Source organism: Rhinolophus hipposideros (genome assembly GCF_964194185.1).
Source record: "Rhinolophus hipposideros genome assembly, chromosome: 15".
Lineage (NCBI taxonomy): Eukaryota > Metazoa > Chordata > Mammalia > Chiroptera > Rhinolophidae > Rhinolophus > Rhinolophus hipposideros.
The window spans coordinates 61,962,977-61,984,205 of NC_138061.1; the positions used below are offsets into that span (position 1 = coordinate 61,962,977).

Sequence of the window (21,229 nt, forward strand, 5' to 3'; positions counted from 1 at the left end):
ATCTGGTAGAATTAGAATCAGGCCATGTATTTTTAAACATAGTCACTTTGATGAGAATAGGTTAATCTGATTGCCTTCTACACATACCTTTAGGGAAGAATGGAGTTGTTGCAAAGAATGGCTTTAGAAGAAAATCTTTATGCTGTATCTAAAATGGAAACACAATGTATTTAGCTTTTGGTTAGTATAAGGGAAATTTTTAAGACGATGGGCGTCTCAGAAAAAAAGAAAAAACCAAGCACCAACTCTCCATCCCTTCTCTCCCTCCTTTCTCTGAGTGGTGGTCTGAGTATTATAGTCGTATGAGTACCCTGAAAAATGTTAGGGACCTGGTTAAGTTGTAGGTAACTAGTGCGTTGAGGGTCCTGTTAAAGGCTCCTCAATGCAGACAAAGCGTTACTAATTGCTTTCAGGGTCAGTCTATCTTTAGTTGGACCATGAAAGATTTAGCATGGTCCTGTGACAGCCTGTCTGCTGAGTGGCGACTCCTGATTTTAAGAAAGGCTGCTATCTGATATGCTAGACCGTTTCAGGTTGCCCCAGTTTATATGAATTTAATCATTATTGTCAAGACTACTAAACCTCAGTGTGACACACATGATACTTCTAAATGTATTTGAAGACAAAGGCACTTTGACCTTGCAACAGGACATAGGTAATGTTCATAGAGCTTAAACTTTTTCCTTTTTAAATCTGAAACAGAATACTCTGCCATTTGAAGTTTCAGTTAAAATACACAGTTGAAGAAATTATTTTTAAGCTCTCTAAGTAAACAGCATACTGATCTTTAAGTAAACTAAAATTGTTAATGGTTTCCAACTTTTAGATTTATAAACATTGCCTCTTAATGCAGGAGGGTACTAATGACCGTGGTAATGTAGTTGAAACCTATCCCATGAACTTAGACCAAGCAGTGCAGTTCATTCTTGACCCTCGCAATTCCTAACATTCTAGGTAGAAGTTTGACTGACATTAAATCTGCTTATCAAAACTTTGTGATAAAAAGTGAAAATAGGGATACTAGCTGGGTGTTCAGTATAGTTTTGCCTGAGTAGGAATCGGAATGTTGTAGAATTGTACACTTTAGTGCTGCTTCTAGCTGTTCCTGTTTTTTAAATTTGAGATGTGATTTTGTGTTTTCTTTTTCCAAAAGCTTGAGCTAATACAGAAATTTTACGTGTGAGTAATTTGTTCCACAGAGCTACTATTACCTTTGTAAAGTTGAAAATACTCAAAATGGGAAACTTGTTTGGGCACAGGTTGGGAAAATGGTAAGCTGATAGGTTTCTAAGATACTGTGCTACTTTTGATTGACTTTATGTTGAAAATGCATAGTTTTTACACATGATAAATTTTTAGTATTCTTTCTGCATGTGTTATTCTGCCAAATAAATGTTCTTTCAGTCTGAAATAAGTTTTTTTTTCCTTAAACAGATTTATGAAAATATGCATCAGTTTAATACTGTCTTGGAATTCATGAGATGGAAGCATAGGTCAAAGCTGTGTGGAGAAAATTGGAAGTCCAGTTTTATCTAGCCACATCTCTGAGGTAAGCGAAAGACATTTAAGAAAATAGAATAATATGGAAATCCTTACTTCTTAACAATTGAAAGTAGTTCTAAATCACTGTTAACAACTTTATTTCACTTCAGTTTCTTTAATCACATTCCTTATGAATCATAAGTAATTCTAATATGTTCATCTTTCCTAATAATGTTGAACCTCTTCAGGAGTAACAAGTATTCATTTATTTCCGTACTCTAATTATAGAAAATGAACATTAAATGATGTATATATTTAGTTCTTCTTTCTAAAGGTGACTAAGCAGAGTTCAGAATGGAAGATTATATTAGAATGAATGTTTACATTATTCTGAAACATTCCCAGTTTTTAGAATTTAGAATAAAATGATCTTAGAATAATAGATCTTTGGAGACAGAATTCATTTAAAGAAGTAGGAAGTGCAGTAAGATGAGGGATGGGGAGAAAAAGCCATTCTAAGACAATACAAATATAGGAATCACATTAATTATTTTCAAACCCATTTAGAGACTAAAATTATCAGGTAAAAGGTTTGAATTCTTCAGGGAGCTATAGTTTAAAAAAATAGATAGGACGTACACTTTTATGAAGTGGTCTGTACTTTTTTCTCTCAAAATCGTAGGCTTTGTTCACTGCTTCTGCTTCCTTATAGCATCTTCTTTCTTCCCTTGCCAAACTGCTATATTTTCTCTTTTGAAAAATACTCATGACTTTCTAATTGTCTTTTATTAGGTTTCATACTCTTTGATCACTGCAGTAGTTCCCATTTTTCCTTTCTTGATATTCTCTTGGTTTCTGTAACCCTGTGCTCTTCTAATTCTACTTCTTTAATTACTCTTCCATGATTTCTTTTCTTTCTCCTTCTCTCTTTTCCTTTGGTTTTTCTAATCTCATGATTTCAACAGTTACCTCTAAAATGATCTTTCTCAACCTTATATCTCATTTGTGACACTTTCTCTAAGCTTCAGACCCATACTTTCAACTGCTTGCTTCATAGCCAATATTCCCACTTCTGTTACTGGACCTCTTTGTCACTCACACTTAAAGTCTCAGTGTTGAATCTTCTGATTTCTCGAATTTCCCTTCCTACCCTTAGTCAGAGATCAGGTCCTATCAGTTTTACCTCTATAATGTATCATGAATGTTTTCATCATCTCTTTTCTAATCCCCCTATCACCATCCAAGTTCAGATCCTTTATATTACATTTCACCTGAAATATATTGCAAGACACTCCTATCTTTGTTCCTGTCCTCACTCTATTGCCCTCTACATGTTGCTGCCAGCTTAAATTTTCTAAAAGATAATTCTGCAGGTGTTGTCAGTGCCTCTTTGTCAGCCTGCCAAAGTAAGAACAAACTCCTCTAATATGAAAGCCTCTCAACAGTACAGTGTTGGGTGAGTGACACTTTTGCCTGCATCCATCCCTTTCTTTCTCCCTTTACACACTAAACATCTCTGTGCCAGGTACCATGTTAGGCACTGCGAGTACAAAACGTTTCTTGCATTGCTTCCAAAGAATATGTTTAGAGATGATTATACACAGTTAACTCAAGTGCAATTTGGAAAGTGCTATATGAAGTTCAAAACATGTATTGGCATCATCTAGAATAGTTCCACCAACATTGTTCGCGGAGAGAATTACCAGGGAGGCTTCACATAGGAAAGGACATTTGAGTAGAGTCTTAAAAGATGAGTAGAAGGTTGTTGCTGAGGGGAATTTGGGAGGCAAGAGAATTTCATGCACAGAGCCCAGCATAAGCATGAGAAGCTTGAAATGTATAGAATGTACAAAAGCCAGAGAAATCATTTTGTATGGTTTGGATTCATGATATAAGAGAGAGTTTGAGGGACAAGGCTTGAAGAGATCTTGATTGTGAAGGATGTTGAATGTCATGGTTATGTGTTTAGATTTTATTTTGTGAGTAGTTAGCTGTCTTTGAAAAAATTTAACACAGCTATTTTGGATTACAATTCTATTTTGTTAAAATTAATCTGGCAGTGATATAATGATAGTTGGGAAGGGAGAGATATCAAAGGCAGAGAGACAATTAGGATATTCTTAATTGTTTCAAGCAAAAGTTAATTAGGATCTTGATTAAGATAGCAATCAAAGTACCTAAAATTATAAAAACCTTTAAACATTGGTTATTTTCTTATATTTATTTATTTGACATTCAATATTATTTTATATTAATTTCAGGTATACAGCATAGTGGTTAGACATTTATATAATTTAATAAGTGATCCTCCTGACTAATCTAGTACCCAGCTGACAATATGCCATAATTATTACCATATTATTGACTACATTCTCTGTGCTTTACTTTACATCCCATGACCATTTTGTAACTACCAATTTGTGCTTCTTAATCCCTTCACCATTTTCTCTCTACCCCCTCCCATCTATTACCCTGATAAATCAAGTACTCATCTGACACCATACATAGTTATTATAACATTATTGACTGTATTCCTTATGCAATTCCCTACATTCCCTTTCAATTTGTACTTCTTAATCCCTTCCCCATTTTCACCCACCCACTGAACTTCCCTCCCGTCTGGCAACCATCAACATGTTCTATGTATGAGTTTATTTCTGTTTTATTTGTTTATTTTGTTTGTTAGATTCCACATATAAGTGAAATCACATTGCATCTGTCTTTCTCCATCTGACATAGTCCACTCAGCACAACACCCTCCAGGTCCATCCATGTCACTGCGATGGCAAGAACACATTCCCTTCCATGGCTGAGCAATATTCCATTGTATATATGTATCACCTCGTCTTTATCCATCCTTCCATCGATGCACACCCAGGCTGCCTCCACATGTTGGCCACTGTAAACATTTCTGCAATGAACACGTGGATGCACACGTCCCCTTGAAGTAGTATTTTGGGTTTCCTTGGGTAAATCCCACAGAAATTACTGGGTTCTTTTTTGTCTCTTGTTGTAGCCTTTGTTTTAAAGTCTATTTTGTCTGCTATAAGTATTGCTACCTCAGCTTTTTTTTTTTTAATTAAATTTATTGGGGTGACAATTGTTAGTAAATTTACATAGATTTCAGGTGTACAATTCTGTATTACATCATCTATAAATCCCATTGTGTGTTCACCACCCAGAGTCAGTTCTCCTTCCATCACCATATATTTGATCCCCTTTACCCTCATCACCCACCCCCCACCCCCTTACCCTCTGGTAACCACTAAATTATTGTCTGTGTCTATGAGTTTTTCTTTCTAATTTGTTTGTCTTGTTCTTTTTGGTTTATATACCACATATCAGTGAAATCATAGGGTTCTCTGCTTTTTCTGTCTGACTTATTTCACTTAGCATTATGCTCTCAAGATCCATCCATGTTGTCACAAATGCTCCTATATCATCTTTCCTTAACGCCGAATAGTATTCCATTGTGTATATGTACCACAACTTCGTTATCCATTCATCTATCGAAGGACATTTTGGTTGTTTCCATGTCTTGGCCACCGTAAACAAAGCTGCAATGAACATTGGCGTACACTTGTCTCTATAGAGAAATGCTTTTATATTTTTGGGGTAGATACCCAGGAGAGCGATTGCTGGGTCATATGGTAATTCTATTCGTAATTTCTTGAGGAACCTCCACACTGCCTTCCATAGCTGCTGCACCAGTCTGCATTCCCACCAACAGTGTATGAGGGTTCCTTTTTCTCCACAGCCTCTCCAACACTTGTTACTATTTGTTTTGTTGATGAAAGCCATTCTGACTGGGGTGAGGTGATATCTCATTGTGGTTTTCATTTGCATTTCTCTGATGATTAGCGATGTTGAGCATTTTTTCATATGTCTATTTGCCATTTGTATGTCCTCTTTGGGGAAATGTCTCTTCAGGTCCTCTGTCCATTTTTCAATTGGGTTGTTTGTTTTTTTGTTGTTGAGTTTCATGAGTTCCTTGTATATTTTGGATATTAGCCCCTTATCAGAGGAACTGTTTGCGAAAATCTTCTCCCATTCAGCTTTTTTTTTTTCCCCCCATTTTCATGAAAGATCTTTTTCCCATCCCTTTACTTTCAGTTTGTGTGCCTTTCGATCTGAAATGAGTCTCTTGCAGGCAGCATTTGTAAGAGTCTTGTTTCCTTATCCATTCAGCCCCCCTATCTTTTGATTGGAGCATTTAATCCATTTACATTTAAAGTAATTGTGGATACGTAGTTATTGCCATTTTGTTTTTATATTTTTTATCTTCTTTATTTTCCTTCTTCTAACATTTCTTGTAATACTGGTTTGGTGGTGATAAACTCCTTTAGCTTTTTCTTGTCTGACAAGCTCTTTATCTGTCCTTCGATTCTACATGCTAGCTTTGCTCGGTAAAGTAGTCTTGGTTGTACATCCTTACTTTTCATCACCTTGGATATTTCCTGCCAATCCCTTCCGGCCTGCAAAGTTTCTGTTGAGAAATCAGCTGACATTCTTATGGGGGCTCCCTTGTAGGTAACTGCCTTTCTCTTTCTGCTTTTAAGAGTCTCTCTTTGTCTTTAACGTTAGGCATTTTAATTATGATGTGTCTTGGTGTGGGCCTCTTGGTGTGAACTCTTTGAGTTCCTCTTGTTCGGGACTCTGCACTTCCTGGCCTTGTATATCTATATCTGTTTCCTTCATGAAGTTAGGGAAGTTTTCCGTCATTATTTCTTCAAATAGGTTTTTAATTCCTTGCTCTTTCTCTTCTTCTTCTGGTATCCCTTTGATGCTAATGTTGATAAGCTTGATATTGTCCCAAAGGCCCCTGAAACTGTCCTTTTTTGGATTCTTTTTTCTTTTTGCTGTTCTGATTGCCTGTTTTCTGCTACCTTATCTTCTAAATCACTCATCGATCATCAGCTTCATCTAATCTATTGTTGATCGTCTCTAATGTATTCTTCATTTTAGTTATTACATTCTTTATTCCTGACTGGTTCTTTTTTGTTTTCTCTCTTCATTTTTATGTTTCTCATCTCTCTGTTGAAGTTCTCCCTGAGATCACTGATCATCCTTATAACCAGTGTTTTGAACTCTGCATCTGGTAGACTGCTTGTCTCCATTTTGTGTAGTTCTTTTTCTGGAGCTTTGTTCTGTTCTTTTATTTGGCACATATTTCTTTGTCTCCCCATTTTGGCTGCCCCTTGTGTTTGCTTCTATGTATTAGGTAGGGCTGCTATGCCTCTTGGTCTTAGTAAAGTGGCCTGTGGGTGCAATGGTACATTCTCCCTGGTCACTGGAGCTGGGTGCTCCAGGTGTGTCCCATGTGTAGGTTGTGTGTGCCCTTCTGTTGTAGTTGAGCCTTAGTTGCTGTTTGCAGGTCCATGGGAGGGATTGACCCTCAGGCTGATTGTGAGAACTGGCTATGACTACAGTGGAGGATCTGTGGTACAGGGGCTGACCCTACAGAATAGAATTTGCTATAATGGGGACCTGGTGTCTGCCCCCTGTGTCCTTTGGGTGTGTCATCCCCAGAGGCAGCTGGGTCATGCTCCAGCTGGGACTGAAGCTGGCAACAGGTCATGAAAGCCTTAGGGCCTCCTGGGAGGGGCCCCACTGCAGGCTAAGTTTAGCCACTCTCTGTTCCCTGTGTAGGGCCATCTGGCATGAGCTGCATAGCAATCCACAGATGGCCGCTGTCCATGCTGGGCTTAGAGGTGCCTCGTGAGGCCAAACCATGAACCGAGACCAGCTGTTGCTAGTGCTGGGCTTAGGGCAGCTCAGCCAGAGGTATGGGAGTCAGCAGCATGAGTCAGGGCTTGTTTATACAGAAAAGCCACTGGAAATGGCTTTGGTTTGTCTGAAAGTTGGCGGTAGGGTCTCTGGGAGTCATCAGGGTGGGACAGACAAAAGGTGATAGCCAGTTTGATGGAGACTGGGATGTTGTGTCTCCTGCGTCTGCTTGCAGGGAGGGGGAGGGCACAACAAAAAGCAATGGCTTCTGCGAGTTCCTCTGTCAGAGAGAAAGGGGCCCCTCCAGCCCTCACCCTGAGCTAGACAACTCAGTTCCTCCCTGTATGCCCCTGGCACCTTTAGAGCTGCTGCCCCAGCGCTGGAGCTCAGAGTGAGTGAGGCCATCAGTGAGCAAGTTCATTCACAAGCCCTTCAAGAGGAATTTCTGGGAACTGCATGTGCTCAATAGCTCACTCAGCCACAATCTCCTCTGGTTTTCACAGCTAGAAGTTACAGAGACTTCTCTCCCAGGCTCTGGAACCCTGGCTGGGGAGCCTGGTCTGTGGCTGGGATCCCTCAGTCCTCTGGTGGGGGAGGGACCTCCACAGCTTTGATATCCCTCCTGATTTTTAATTGTCACATGCTGCTGTGCGACCAGTCGGTTCTGTGTCTTTATTCCTCCTACTAGTCTCAAGGTAGCTTCTTTTGTATGTCTGTAGTTGTAGGGCTTCAGTTCAGCTAGACTTCAGGCAATCCTCAGTGATGGTTGTTCTATAATTTAGTTGTAATTGTTGCAGTGCTGAGAGGAGGTGAGCTCAGAATTTACGTCTTCTGCCATCTTGACCAAAAATCCAAGCATTGGTTATTTAACAAATGTTTAATTTTCTTCTTTTATGCCTCATATATATAGTACTCTTCAGCCAATGATTTGAAATTGTCCTGTATTTTCTCTTCTCTCTATTTATGTTATTGTTTCCTCCTGGCATGCTTTACCCTCTTTTTTTTCCCTCTTATGGAAGAACTATAAACTTTTAAAACTCCATTTCAAGTGCCAGTTCATTCCTAAGGTTCCTTCTGATCTCTGTTCCTTTGATTCTAAGAATATGTTCCTTCCTAGTTTAAGAGCTCAGAGCACTTATTTTTGTTCTACGAGATACTACTTTTTTTGGTCCCTGTTAGACTATGTAATAGCAAGTTACAGGGGAAGAATCGGGAAATAGAACATGGTCCCCATCCTCTGTTTATAGTCATGTTAGTGAGATGTGTGTGTGTGTGTGTGCGCGCGCGGGTGTGTGTGTGTGTGTAATGATAACCAACATTGCTAGGTAAAAGTGATGAATCCCAAAGGAATAAAACATTACTTCTAGTCAGTGTTCCATAGCTCTGAGAAGTACAAATAGAACATAGGAGGGGTTATTTGAGCTGGGCTTTGAAAGATGAGTAAAATTTGCATAGGTAAAGAAAGAACTAAAAGATATTTCCAGAAAAACTGATTAATAGAAAATGAATGTTTTCGTAGGAGTGTGGTAGAGGTCTTGATGAGGCTAAGAAGTGTGACATAAAGAAATTATATTTTAGGGAAATTACTCTTAGCAGTGATGTATGAACATACATCATTAGAGAAATGGAGTGAGGAGTCAGGGAGTTTAGAAAATTGTAGCAGTAGTTAAGCATGAGGTAATCAGAGTTTAATCAGAGGGGTAAGAGTGGAACTAGAAAAGGAAGACTGAATAGACTAGGTATTGTGAAGGAAAAGGAATCCTGATTTGTGACTAGATGTTGGAAAGAGATGATTATGCCCACATTTCTTATCTGGGTAGTAGGGATACTGTTGGCATCATTAACAGCAAACATAAGTAATTCTTCAAATCCAATTGGATCTGAGTTTTCTACATTTAAAGAAACATTAAAATTGATGTTCTACTGTATTGTTGGTCTCTTAATTTGTTTACATACAATAAATATTTTTGTACATTATTTTTCAAGCCTTAGCGTATTGAAATAGAGACTATGACAAAAGCAAAGTATTGCCTCTTCTAGAAGAGCACTTTTTTTTTTTTTTATTAATTAATTTATTTATTAGTTTCAGGTGTACAAAACAAGGTAATACTTAGACGTTCATCATTTATATCCCTCATACTGTGAACCCCCCTCCCCCCATCCACTATCCCTCCGACCTCACACTGAACCATCACATTATATATATAAAATTATAGTTGGCATTCATTAATGTTTAGCTTCTGATGTACAATGCCATGATCAGGTATCCACAGTATCCCTGAGATGGTCTCCAAAATAGGACGCATGTCCATCGGATACCCAACAAAATCTTTACAACATTATAGAATACCTTCCCCAAATTAATTTTCAAAAGAAAAACCCTGAGGCCATCTTGTGGTTACCAGCTGCTTCCAAATCCCTTCACCTTTCCCCTTATCCCCAACCCCCTCCCACACACCCATCTAACCACTCTCGGTTTTTTTAGAAGAGCACTTTTTAAAGAATACTCTTCTGTTCATGTTTAGCTCTTAAATAGTGTGTTTGTGTGTATATATATATGTATACATATATACATATATGTGCACATATATGTATATATATTCATATATGTGTGTACATGTGTATTTAACATCCCTGCTATCATTCTTATCTCAGAATAGCCACTACGTTTCCCAAAGGGTGGAGTGTGTACTACTGTTAGTATTCAGAGTGAGTTTAGGTGGTACACTGATGAATTCTTTTAAAATTGCATAGTATGTGTTTATTTTTATAACCGCTATGACAAGTAATATTGACTCTTCCATTTAAGGTAGTAACAATATCTTCCCTTTGTTTTCTGTCTTGAACTATGATTCAGAAACTTGAATTAAGCCGACGTTCAGTTTATGGCAGTAAAATTACTTTCTTTGTTCTTTATGAGGCCCCTCTTTGATTTATTTTGTCTCCGTTATTTATTTATTTTTTTTAGAAAGTAAATTTGCTCTTTAGTGGGGCATGGAAGGGAGGGCTGTCACAGCGCGAATGGGGTTAGGGTGTCGGAAGCAAATCCCCCTGCCACCTAAGTCGTTCAGGCCTCCTGTATGTGGCTCTGCAACTCGCGGGCTGCATCCACGCAGCCATGAAAAGTGGCCACATGATAGCCCACAGTACATAGCAGCCAGCGGACACTAGCATGTAGGCGGGCAGTGGCCACAGGACCTCCGGACATGACAGCTCCAGGCCCAGGGCTCCCTTGATCAGGGCTACCCGGGCGGAGCTCAGGAGCGCCAGTGCCCAAAGTGTTAATTTCGTCATGGTCGCCTCAGGATCCCTCCGTCATTGCTCTCGCCCACCTCATCTGTCTCCATTAGTTTTTATCTCCACTCATTTTCCGCTCCCGCTGCCATAGGAAACCATTCTAATTTGTTTGCTGTATATTTTTTAGTGAATGTATTCTTATGGAGCATACAGTGTTATTGGTGTATGTGTATGTGTTCCATTGATTTAATTAGGTTTTAGCAAAAACCTCATTAGGTTAATTAGGTTGTAGCAACAAATATTCTTCTCCCTTTATTTTCATTGTTTTCTTTCACACTGGAAAGTTAAGATCTCTCCATGTTGTTGTGTGTACACTTGTTCATTGCTTCTGACTTATGTTTTATCCCACATACTACTACTTTAAAAAGCAACGACATACTCTTGTTAAAAGCACAGACAGCAGAGCCAAGTTGCTTCCATTTGAGTCTTGACTGCACTCCTTTTTAGTTTGGGTTCCTTTGAAAGCAGAGCTTCAGAGAAGGCCTTATGGCTGAGTAATTCATTTGGGAGGTGACCCAAAGAAGCAGAAATGAGAGAATGGGGAAAATATGACAAAGAAGAGTAAATTGACATAAAATCCATTAATGAGCTAGTTATCACTATGGGCAACTGAGGTTCAATCACCCTGGGGACCCCCTGAATGGACCTCAGTATTGTCCCACCAAAGGACATTTGGGACATTTATCCACTGACTTTCACCTTTTGTTAATTGAGGATTGCTCCTGTAGCTTTAACTCTAGCCTTTGTGTGGTTGTACCTACATACTGCTGAGCAGGCTTTAGCTTTAGAGAAAACCCTGAGTAGCAAAGCAGAGCAGTCCTTTGGCTCACAATGGATGGCAGATGCTGTTGGACAGTGCATGGAACTGTCCACTGTGGCTGCAATGAGAAAAGGTAGCCGTAATGAGGGGATGTGTGGCAGGGTACCACGAGTGTCTGTGCTAGTAGTCCACACATTTTATTACTTAGATTACCTCGTCTCATTAAGCCTATTGTCACTGATCCTTCAAAGCGGTAGCTGGTATAATCGCTAAAAGAAATCTCTAATACAGGAGGGTTAGTGGAACAAGCTGTAGTCTCCTGAGACCATCCTTGATGTTCCCCTTGAGATACTCTATAACCTTGGGATGGTGGTGCTGGCGGTGCTGTGCACTGTGGTGGGAAGGCAGACCCACATTTGGAGTGTCGGTTCTGCACTCACACATGTCCATTGGCATTCCACAGTAGCAGTAATTAGGTCACCTTCACAGAAGGAGCCCCTGCTGTTGTCCTGTGTACAGCCTTCCTCTGTCACTGGCTTCTCTAGTCACGGCCCTGTTGGTCACGCATTGACGTAGCTGAGAGCAGAAACCAGCTGACGTGCACTAACTCATTCCATCTGTAGTTGGGATGTAATTGAATGCCTCTTCTGTTGGTGCTTTGTGATGGACACTAAAATAAGACATGAAGTTTGGCCCTTTGTGCAATTGCCATGGCTGTTCTTCAGAGTCCTTGTCTCTTATTTTCTAATTTTGCTCCTTCACCCCCATCCCCAATCAATCAGCCATACCATTTGCCACTCCCAAGCAGTCCATGTTTTGTCTTCTCTGGTCTCTTCTCCCCTCACCATACCCACCGAGAGAATTTCCCCTTCCTCATTGTCTTTCAGAGCCATCCACGTAGGGCTGTAGGGCAGTAACAGTCCATTTTTTACTTGGATCTGTTAACCAGGCCCAAGTTTTTCTTTTTCTGTCATCGATCATGGGAAACCTACCATAAAGTCATTGTGTGAGGAGAAGTAAAGACATCAGTGTGATAGGGGTAGGTGACGTGAGGTTCTGGGCCACCTCTAGTTTATTAGTGTCCTCTGGACCTGCGTAGGTCCTATTGCAAACACACCATTTCCGTCATTCAATGGATTGCTGCCCCGCCTGACCTTGTGACTCGGACCGTGATGGGTAGCTCTGGTCACAAAACCCTTGATGTTCCATGGTTGGGTTCTGTGCTAGGGCCCAGTGTCACGCTGGGAGCTATGCTTTCATACAGTGTGATAGAAGCCGTGCCCTCGCTTCAGACACTGTGGAGGTCTGTGCGGCAGCTCTCCTACTGGGATTTGCCAGAGAATCTGCACAGCGTCTCTGTCCATCACAGATGTCTCTAATGCCTTTGAGTCTATTGAGTCTGGGCATCAGGGCAGCTGCATTGGTGCTTGGTCTGCTGAAGACCTCTTCTCTCCTGGGCCCTAATCTAAAACTGGAAGTCTTCTGAATCACTCAGTCTCATCTTTTCAAAAAACATTTAATTTTTTTAATGTACCAGCCATCTTTCATTAGGTGTTAATTCCCAATTAGTGTATAAAAGGATTCAGCAAAGCTTTGAGTTCTTTGAGGAAAGGTGCCGGGCACAGGAGGTCCTGGTGAGGAATCAGAGTGCATCCTTCACGCAGGGCCCTGGGCAGTCGCTCTGGTGTAGCCTTCATGTTTGCATTCCTTGTAAGAAAAGCAGAAGTTGAAAAGCATGTCAGTTGCCAGCACCATGGAAACCCCAGGAATGCTTCGTATCTTCACAGTGACGTACTTGTTGTCATACTGGTAGTAATCTCTTTGAAACCATCCATCAGTGCCTTTGGGTGTGAGATTCACATCACTGTCCGGTTTGGCAGCTCCTTTGTTTTGACATCCATGAGTTTCTTCTCCTTCACTGGTATGACTGATGTCATCTGGGCGTCCTGGGTATCCACTGTCACCCAAACTTGTTTGTTAGTTCTGCTTAAATAGAAGTCACCTGTTCTGATTTTAACCTTAGCCTTCACTACAGTTGCTGAGTTCCCTTTAAATGAATTGTATATTTTCACACCCATTCCTAGGGGTTTTGGGTTTCCTAAGCACTCGCTTAGTTCTGGCTGTAGGCATTTGTTGTTCAGTGGCAAACCAGCAGGCATGGAAGGCAGAATGTTTTCTATCTTGTGGACTGATAACAAAGGAGCCGACAGATTGTGACCTGTCCCTTAACGCCCTGGGAAGAGTCCTCAGTGCTTTCAGGCACTCCCAAGATCCTTTAGCGTTGTGGGTTGTCGCCACGTCTGCTGCAATCTGTTAGATCTTAGCAGCCTCTTGAGGCCCTGGGTCGCAGCAAAGCAGTATAGCTCCAGGCTTGAGGAAATGCTGAGCTGTGTCTTTGCTATTGGTCTCTTCTTGGACCCCACTGAAAATTTAGTCCCATACCTCCTCTATTCTGTAGGGAAACCTAGAACTCGTGCTCTCAGAAACGTCCTACAGGCTGTGTCCTCAGCTCTTTGTTATTATGCTCCTTCCCAAAGGGCGACAGAGAAAGTTCATTCCCATTCTCTTCAACCCAGACTGCCTCCTTATAACTAAGATAACGTGACTCTTTTCTTAATTAAAGTTTGGTAGATATGCTCCTGGCTGGCTTACTTGATCATTCTCCAGTTTGGATGCTTTTAGATGCAGGTTGTTTTTCTGTGTTATTGCAACTGTGTATGATACTGTGGGGTGAGCATGCCACAAGATTTATGGTAGCATCTTTTCATATTCCAGGGTGACATTTCAATTCACATCTTTATCCTCCATCCTGATACTTCTCTCCTGCTCGACCATCTTATATTTTCAACTGTTTGTAAGGTAATTTCCAATTTATGTCTCCCAGATAAAAATTCTAATTCCTCTGAACTCCCTCTGCTTCCTAGCTTTTCTTCCTTTCTTTCTTTCCTCCCTCTCCCTTCATCCATCCTTTGTGGGCTAGGAGTTAGGGGAAGTCTGATAGTCTCTTTTTAGACCAACTTTTTAATTTTTAAAATATGACATAAGTAAAACATGAATAGGTTCCTATATAAAATTTTGAACAGTATACACCAAAGTCTTAATTCCTCCTTCAGTGCCCTTCCGCCCACTGCTTTCCCACCACCTTCCTCTTCAGCTCATTTCCATTTCATTGACCTCTGCTTCATAGTCAGGTTATTGCGCTGTTTATGTCTTATACTCCCTGTTGAATTAATTTTGTTTTTTTAATATCTTTCTAAAAAGTCACGTAATACTTCTTGATTTTCAGATTTATTATAAAATTGTACATAATGAGAATACTTGCCTCATAAAGTTAGGGTGAAGATTAAATGAGTTAATGTATGTAAAGTATGTAGAACATATTAGATTTCTTATTTCATAAAAAAGTAACAATATTTTAAGAAAAAAGCTAATAAACTTAGAGCTAAAGTCATTCAAAATACGGAATAAGCCAGATACGTTTTGGGAAGAGGGCTTTTGAGTATACTAAGGTTCCTCATTTTATGACTCACATCTAAATTTCTTTCTTCTGGCTTGTAGAAATCACTAGAGAGGTTTTCATGACTAGAGATAGACATTGAGCTGGGACTGAGATAGACATTGGGGTCAGGAGTGACTGGCAGTAACGGTAATGTTTGGGAGATGCCCTTTTATGCGTCAGTGTACTTAAAAGAACTATTAAGTGTATACTATGTGGTTTTATAGTTGCTTTAACTCCCCAGTTGTGTTTCCTTTAACAAGATATTAATATTATTTTTTATTCCTTTCATTCATTTAGTAAACATTTATTGTGTTGCTTAGTAATGTGCTAGAAAATGGAGAGTGCAGTGCTACAAGATAAGTGAAAAAATTGCCTGTCTAAGCCTTGTAAGCGGAAGAATCATGCCTTTCATATTTACTATTGTATAATCAGTTTGCGGCATACACCAAGGAATTAATAAATAGTTTTTGAATGATATTAGTGAAGAACTGTGAAGCAGTTATGGTGCACGTTCTGGGGACATTGGAAGTACAGAGATGGGACACCTTGCTTGGCCTGATCAGTGGGGGTCAGAAATTGATTGCTTGCAAAGACTATTCCCAGATCAGGTCTTGAAAAATGAATTATAGTTAACCTGGTGAAAAACAGAGGGAAGAACACGAGGGATGTGCACAGGAATGGAAGTCAAAAAGGGAATGCCTGTGAAGACAGAGAGGCCCCCGTGATTTCTGCATAGTTGGATCACTGTGAAGGTGTGGAGCCGTGGGAGGATGGTATTAGCCCAGCAGCAGCCAGATCGGAACACTGCTTCTTACGTCTCGCGGATTCCATCCTATAAGATGAGACTATTTAGAGGGTTTTCTAAGCAGAGAGCATGAAAAGGTCATTTGGTTTTAGAAGTTAGGTTTGGCTTTAGAAATCAGCATTTTATTAAAAGTGACCATAACCAGTCTGTACAGCAAGTTCTAATGCATTTCAAATAATTATATCAACCATATTTTCTGTCAACAAATACACATAAGTTAAAAATGAATAGCAAACATATACACAAACCCACATTTGGAAATTTAAAAACATAACTTCAATAAATCCCACTGGTCAAAAATAAAATGATAATACAAATCAGAAACCACCTAGAAGTAAGTAGTAAGGAAAATTAGGATATATTGAAACTTGTGTGACACAATGAAGGCTTATGTACTCATATTTAAAAATAAAAGTTAAATATCAATAAGTTAAGAATATAATTTAAATCAGAAAAAAAACAACAGAATAAATTCAAGTGAAGTAAAGCAGATGATAAAGATAAAGCTAACACTTGTAGAGCACTTGTTCTGTGCCAAGCACTGTTCCATGTACTTTACAAGGTTTTTCTCATTTAACCTTTACACAAACCCTGTAAGATAGGTGCTGTTGTTTTTCCCACTTTACAGATAAGAAAACTAAGGCACAGAGAGAAACTTACCCAAGCTTCTAGCTAATAAGAGATAGAATTGGCGTTTGAAATTAATGGGAAAAAATTGATTAAAGATTCAACAGGAAAGATTAATACAGCCAAAAGTTGGTTTCTTGAAAAGGCTGAGATAAAATAAAGAAAAACCATTTGAATGATTGATCAAGGAAAACCCAGAAAGCACAAATAGTATTAGAAATGTAAAGGGGGACATAACCTCAGATATAGGTGAGACTTTTTTTTTAATAGGAGAATATCTTGAATAATTTCATGCCAATAAATTTTACAACTCAAATAAAATTACTTTTCTTAAAAAAAACAATAAAATTGATTTTGAATAAACAGATAACTATTACACAAATTTAATTTGCAGTGTAAGATCTGCCCCCTCCCATATACTCACAGATAAGCCCATATGATTTTGAAGGTGAGTTCTGTCAAACTATGCAGGTGGTAGATATGTTCACATTCACCCGCTGATCCAGAGAATAGCAAAATAAGGAAAGTCCTTTAGCTTATTATATGTGGCTGGGTAACCTTGATACGAAAGCAGACATGGGTAATATGAGAAAAAATTACAGGCCAGTCTTACTTATGAATATCCAAAACATTAGCAAAACAAATCCAGTAGTGTATTTAAACATTATCATGCCTACAATACTGCAATACAATTCTGACATTACCTATCCAGAGTTAGCGTCAGATTCCACAGGTATAAGGGCACAGTCCCCAACAAAACTGCCGTCATTTGAGATGCCAATCACAAGTTTGGGGGCCACTCACACTTCTAACAGGCTGCGAGTCTAAAAGGATTCTAACAACAATACTTAGCTTTGGCAATTCACTAAAATGACTCATAAAACTCAAGAAAGAGGTATACTTATGATGATATTTTTATTAGAGAGGATACAGATTGGGACCAGCCAAATAAAAGAGATACAGAGAGTGAAGTTTGGGAGGATTTCAAAGGTGGACCTTCCGTGCCCTCTCCCCTGGAATCGGGATGTGTCATTTTGCCAGCACCTCGCTATGTTCACTAACAAGGGAGCTTATCCAAGCCCTGGTAAACAGAATTTTTATTGGAGTTTCATTGTGTAGGCATGATTGAATAGTTGGCCATGTTAATGAACTCAGTCTTCAGCCCTATCCCCTCTGTGGGACTGGGCGGGCTCAAAGCCCCAGCCCTCTAATCACCTGGTCTTTCTGATTACTAGCTCCCATTTTGAGTCATCATTAGCATAAAGCCAGATATGATGCTTGTCTAAAATAAAATTATTCCTGTTACCATGAAATTCTAAGGATTTAGAGTTTCCCTCCCAGGAGCCAGGGATAGAGAACAGACAATTTATTATTTAATAATGACAAATTTGTATTTATCCCAGGAATTCAAGGATAGTGTGTTAGTTATCATTGCTACATAACAGTTTATTCCCAAACTCAGTGACTTGAAACAACAAAACCTTAATTTAATGTACAGGAATTCAGGCACAGTGATTTTGACTCAGGATATCTCGGGAGACTGTAGTTAAGATGTCAGCAGGGCCTGTAGTCATCCGCTTCCAAGATGACACACTTGTGTGGCTGTTGGCAAGAGGCTTCAGTTCCTCATCTGTGGCCCTCTCCTCTGTAAGACTTTGAATGTCTTACACCATGACAACTGGCTTTCCGCAGAGTGGTTCATCCAAGAATGAGAGGAGGGACAAAGCTGCATTGCCTTTTAAGACTTAGTCTCAGAAGTTGTACTTTGTCACTTCCACTTTATTCTGTAGGTCAGAAGGCAGTCAGTCTAGCCCACACTCAGTAATCAGGTTCCACCTCTTAAAGAGGGGAATATGAAAGAATTTGTAGATGTATTTAAAAACCACCACAAATGGTTTTCTCTTTAAGAAAGCTCTTGGGCTGGTCCGGTGGCTCAGGCAGTTGGAGCTCTGTGCTCCTAACTCCAAAGGCTGCCGGTTTGATTCCCACATGGGCCAGTGGGCTCTCAACCACAAGGTTGCCGGTTCAACTTTTCAAGTCCCGCAAGGTTGGTGGGCTCCGTCCCCTGCAACTAAGATTCAACACGACACCTTGAGCTGAGCTGCCGCTGAGCTCCCGGATTGCTCGGTTGGCTGGAGCACGTCCTCTCAACCACAAGGTTGCCAGTTCGACTCCTCAATTCCTGCAAGGGATGGTGGGCTGCGCCCCCTGCAACTAGCAATGGCAACTGGACCTGGAGCTGAGCTGCACCCTCCACAACTAAGATTGAAAGGACAACAACTTGACTTGGAAAAACGTCCTGGAAGTACACACTGTTCCCCAATAAAGTCCTGTTTCCCTTCCCCAATAAAATCTTTAAAAAAGAGAAAGCTCTTAATATGGATTATTATTAATTTGTTCATTAACACGTTGAAGGAGGATCACAGCTGTGATTATATCAATAGATGAAGCAAAAGCACTTGATTTGTGATGAAAACTTGGCAAACTAAGAATAGAAGGAAACATTAATGTGATAAAGAGTATCATTAAATTTGTAATTATTTTAGGAAGAATTGACATGCATGATAATGAGGCTTTCTATTTATAATGCAGTATATCTTTACATATGTTAAGGTTTATTCTTGTGTCCTTCAGGAACATTTAAAAATTGTTCTTACATCAGTGTTGCGCATTTGGAAGTGCAAAATGGTATAATCTCAATGGGAATTACCAAAACATCTACGAAAATTACTATTAGACCCCGAATCCCATTTCTGGAAATCTATCCTACAGATTTATTTGCCCAAATAGCAACAACAACAACAAAAGCATCTCTTCAAGTTTATTTATTGCAGCATTGCTTATAATACCAAAATATGAAAGAAAACTGAAACTTCCATCAACAGGAGAATGAATAAATAGAGCTTAAGATATTGTTAGGATAGAACACTATGTACAATGAAATTGAATTATGAGAACTATATGTATCCATCCTGGAAATCACTCACAATGTTGAGTGAAAAATAAGTATATAGAATAAATATATACATGTAGAAATATACATATAGAATGATACAATTTTTATACATCTGTAGAAAATTTAACAATATGCAAAGCAATGCTGCATATTGTAAACAAGTGAATGTCAAGTCCATCTCATGGCCCAGAACTTCTTCATGAACACACTCTAAACTAGCACATTTTAACCTAAAGAGATATTCTGACACGGAGTAAAGAAAATAGCATCTAGATGTTTCATCCACAAGGGGGAAAACTCTTCCTGGATTTCCAAGTGCTTCACATTAATAAGCAAGAATTTGTAATCTTGAGGATGTTCTTTCCTAGACCTATAGGTTTGCAAGGTTTGGTTTCCTGTAGTCTGTGATTTATGCTTGGCAGGGAAGAATTTTTAACATCTGATTTTAACACCCTCTGGCCTTATTCAGGCCTTTGGTAAGTTACAGTTTACATATAAATGTTAACCTTTGAACCTTGTGTTTACTTCCTGAAAGATTGCAGTTGAGTTTAGATAGTACTTTGAAGGTCCCTTTGCCAGACCACATTGTACCAAAGAAAGGACTGTTATTTTCTTGTCTGTGATTATTTCCACAATTATTTAACTTGCTATAACTGTGTGGTACTAGGAGAATATAAGCCATTGTTTGCCTTAAGCATCACTTGGGAAATGATGTTTACTTATACAAGCCTTTTGAATTTATGTCTCATACTTGAGTATATGCAGTGAAAACAATGGAAAATTTTTCTCGCTGGATCTTGACACAAGTCAGGGCTCGAAGGGAGCAAAAGGAAGTGGTGTGGTTTTTGTATCATTTCAGTTGTGTTGAGATAAGGAAATGGAATAGTTTATCCATGGCACAGCCCTTTGGGGAAAGACTTATGTGTATATAAAAGCAAAAGGAATTGGTATAACATTTTAATTCCTTCTGCTATAATCAGTCATTCCCTTGGCAAATATTGATTTAGTACCAATTATGTGCCAAGTACCATTCTAGGTGCTAGAAGTACAGAGCGAAAAAGATACACTAATGTCTCTGCCCTTTATGGAGCAGACATACTGAAGTAGGTGGCAGGCAATAAACAAAATAAATAGTAAATTATATATCAAATTACAGGATGACCAGTGCTAAAGAGGGGGAAAAATGAGGAGGAGGATAGGGGTTGGTATTACAATTTTTAAGTAGGGCAATGGGAACACTGGAAATAAGACAGGGATATTTGAGTAAGCACTTGGAAGAAGTATGGTGTCAAGACATGAAGCTATCTGTCTTGGGGAGGAACGTTACAGGCAGAGACCTGCAAATGCAAAGGTCCTGGCACGTCTAATAAGCAAGGGGCTCATGTGGCTGGAGTTGGGGAGTCATTGGAGGGTTTTGAACAGAGGAGTGATGTGATCTAACACACTTTATTATCACTTAGGCTGCCGTGTTGAAAATATATTGTAGGTGAACAAGGATAAGCAGAGACCAGTTAGGACGCTATTTCAGTAATCCAGGCAAAAGTCATTAGTGGCTTGTACCAGAGAGATAGCAGCTGGAGACAGTGAGTGCATAGGTTCTGCATCTGTTTTGAAGGTAGAACCAACAGCATTTGCTGACTGAAAGTATATGGAATATGAAAAGGTAGGAGGGAGTAGTCAAGAATGACTCCAAGATTTTAGGAATGGGAAACTAAAAGAATAGAGAGGCTGAGTTGGGAAAGACTGAGGGCCTAGCAGATTTGGGAGTCGAGAGGAGAAAGATCGGAAGTAATAAATTTTATAGCTGCTATCACATGAAGTCAATTCTTATACTTATTTGAGCTATCTTAAAAGTAAATATTTCTTATACCCGTCTGTGGTTTTTTTGCATATGTGTTATCAAGTATCTTTTGTAAGATATTCAACTTTATTCAGAATTACTAATTCTAAATTTTGATACTCTGTCATGCATTTTGACTTGGGCCACATAGGTTAGAACAGAAAGTCCAACCAATCTTGAATAAATTTCTAATCTTGATGGGGTAAAATTATTTGTGCTGAGAAAAAGTAAAATGT

At 39.3% G+C, this 21,229-nt stretch overlaps 1 protein-coding gene and 1 pseudogene across 3 annotated transcripts in view; one reads left to right on the plus strand and one right to left on the minus strand.

Moving 5' to 3' along the window:
* The window catches only part of LOC308508572 (large ribosomal subunit protein eL36-like), a 48,839-nt pseudogene extending 38,336 nt beyond the window's left edge, over positions 1-10,503 (minus strand). The window contains exon 1 of the transcript in view: positions 10,360-10,503. The product of the transcript in view is annotated as a large ribosomal subunit protein eL36-like (transcript). The remainder of the gene's footprint in view (positions 1-10,359) is intronic.
* The window catches only part of BMPR1A (bone morphogenetic protein receptor type 1A), a 138,144-nt gene that overhangs the window by 67,164 nt on the left and 49,751 nt on the right, over positions 1-21,229 (plus strand). Inside the window, exons 2-3 of one of the 2 annotated variants that reach the window (XM_081074672.1) lie at positions 1,435-1,549; positions 14,042-14,125. The gene's annotated coding sequence lies outside the window, so the exon portion shown is untranslated. The remainder of the gene's footprint in view (positions 1-1,434; positions 1,550-14,041; positions 14,126-21,229) is intronic. The other variant, XM_081074671.1, reaches the window with a different exon arrangement.